Source organism: Etheostoma spectabile, chromosome 9 (assembly GCF_008692095.1).
Source record: "Etheostoma spectabile isolate EspeVRDwgs_2016 chromosome 9, UIUC_Espe_1.0, whole genome shotgun sequence".
Lineage (NCBI taxonomy): Eukaryota > Metazoa > Chordata > Actinopteri > Perciformes > Percidae > Etheostoma > Etheostoma spectabile.
In genome coordinates this window covers 3,155,294-3,157,725 of record NC_045741.1, presented here as the reverse complement: position 1 = coordinate 3,157,725, position 2,432 = coordinate 3,155,294, and positions in this window count along the sequence as shown.

Genomic DNA, 2,432 nt, shown 5'->3' with positions numbered 1-2,432 from the left:
AAGAGCAACCGCCATATTGGTTTACAGTACAGCCAAAGAAGCAGGTGAATAATAATTGCAAACTTCACAATAAAAGCCACCCGGTGTTTCAACAGTTGAATGCTTTTAATGTGAACTAGCAGCAGTAGGAAATATTCAGTTAGCGTTAGCAGTAACTTAAATACAGCTGTGATATCATACGGCGTCAGGAGAGTGAACAGTAAACGGTGAGGCATGGATTACATGCATGCATCATTTTCCTGTGAATCTCTTGTGCTTAGGTAGGCAATCTGAATGGCGGACGCCGCCACTGACAATGAAAACAACCATGTAGAAAGATAATTACAGAGTATAAATATATTGAATAGCTTTTGCTGAAAATAATGCTGACGACAGATGGTATCAAAAAACGAGGTTTGATTTCATGAAAATCTTAACGATTATTCCTTTAAGCTGATGAACTGAGCCTCCAGACACTTTCAAAACCTTGAATGAATGCCCTTGATCCAAGACTCGTTATTAGCACTTATGTAGTATGTCTAAAAGAAGAAGTGTTTTGAGACAATTTAATGATTTCCTGTGTTTGTGGTATAAAAATTCTCATAATATTTACCTGCGTAGTTTTTGTTTATGAAAGAATTCCTCTTCTATTGCAGCACGAGAATTCAATCACCTGCTTAGTATTAACAAGTAATAGCTTAGAAAACTACTTTTCATCCATTCTTCATCCTTATGTTCTTTATTGCTTATGATTCAGGATGTACAAAACTAAAGAAAACTCTAAAAGAAATGACAAAGTAAAGACATACTGTACTGTACATCAGCAGGTTCATCGGAATCTCTATTAGTATCAGAAATCCCATATTGGACAAACACACATACACACACACACACTCACAAACACACACGCACACGTGTCAAGAGATGAAGGGAGGTGAGGAGAAGTTACAAAGCAACCCCTCCCTCTTTTTCATCCCTTGCTTACGCCAGCCCTGGGCAATGATTTTCTGAGCAACAAAACATTGATTTCTTTGAACTCCTCAGACACAAAATGCTACACTTTTCCTCAGCGGACATGTATAATAGCTGCAGTGACGTCTCTGAACAAAAATCCAGACATATTCACATCACAACTTACGCAAATGTCGCTATTAACTGGCAAACATATGTAGCCCATGTATACACTCTGAGCTCTTCAGGCACTGTAAATATCTCTGTAAATACAACTTTTAGCCTCCTCACAAATGAACACACCTGGGACACCTCCAACATGTGTGTGCACAAACACACAAAAACACAAGGCGTCATCTTCTTAGATCAGTGATATTTTTTACTCTGTCCTGTATTGTGTCCTGTGACAAGTTAACACATGGATAATGCCAACACACACACACACACACACACACACACAATGGGCAACACAAAGAAAAACCCACGCCGCTCATCCTTTTTGCACTGACTAACTCCCCTGTTCTCTGGCCTACTGCTGGTAAAGGACTGACATTTTCTGTCTGCTAAACAGCTCTATATTTGTCGGCAACGTAAAACTGACATTCAGCCGTGCAAAACAGCTGCTCTTTCCAGACAGGAAGTGCTACTGTGTTTAGGGATATGTTCAGGTATGTAGCTTTGAGGTTAGGCTCTTGTAGGTTAAATGTCTTTTTTGTGAATGTGACGTAACGGTAAGAAGGATTGACACCAGCTATCTGCAGGTCATTTAAAACCTGCACGCCTCTAAGCTTCCCCTTGAACAAATGATCTGATAATGACAGCCTAAAGATTTAACAAATAAATCATGGGTCCAGGTGTGTGCGTGTGTGTGTGTGTGTGTGTGTGTGTGTGTGTGTGTGTGTGGTGTGAAAGCTGATGACAGTGTCAGATTGGGGATGAAGGGGAGAATGAGAGGATGTAGTGATGCATAGTAAGAGGGACCAAAACAGGAGTGTTAATGTTCTCGGGCCTGCGGCTCTGACTTTAGCTATACCCTTGAAATTTATTGTGCGTGTGTGTGAGAGAGAGGAAGTGTGTGTCACTGAAGATGTACTTCAATAGGCTCGGGTGCGACAGAATTTGATGACATATTACACTCCTATAGTTAAAAAACAACAACTGTTGGTCTCTCTTGCGCATCCACATTTAGATATACTGTCACCATCATAAACCGAGCTGGAAATAACCATGAACATGCCCTCACGTATGCACAAGCACACACACACACACACACGCACGCACGCACGCACGCACGCACGCACGCACACACACACACACAACACACACCACACACTCTGCCAAGCCCTCTTTAACCATGCCCATTCATCTGGGGCATTTGGAGCCACTCAGCTCAGAAAATGAATAAAAGTCGACTATCAATCAACTATCACTCTTTGAATACAGCTGCTAAGTACATCAGCCAGGATGAATTCCTGCTTCTGATGGTGACCCCGCTCTTTCTC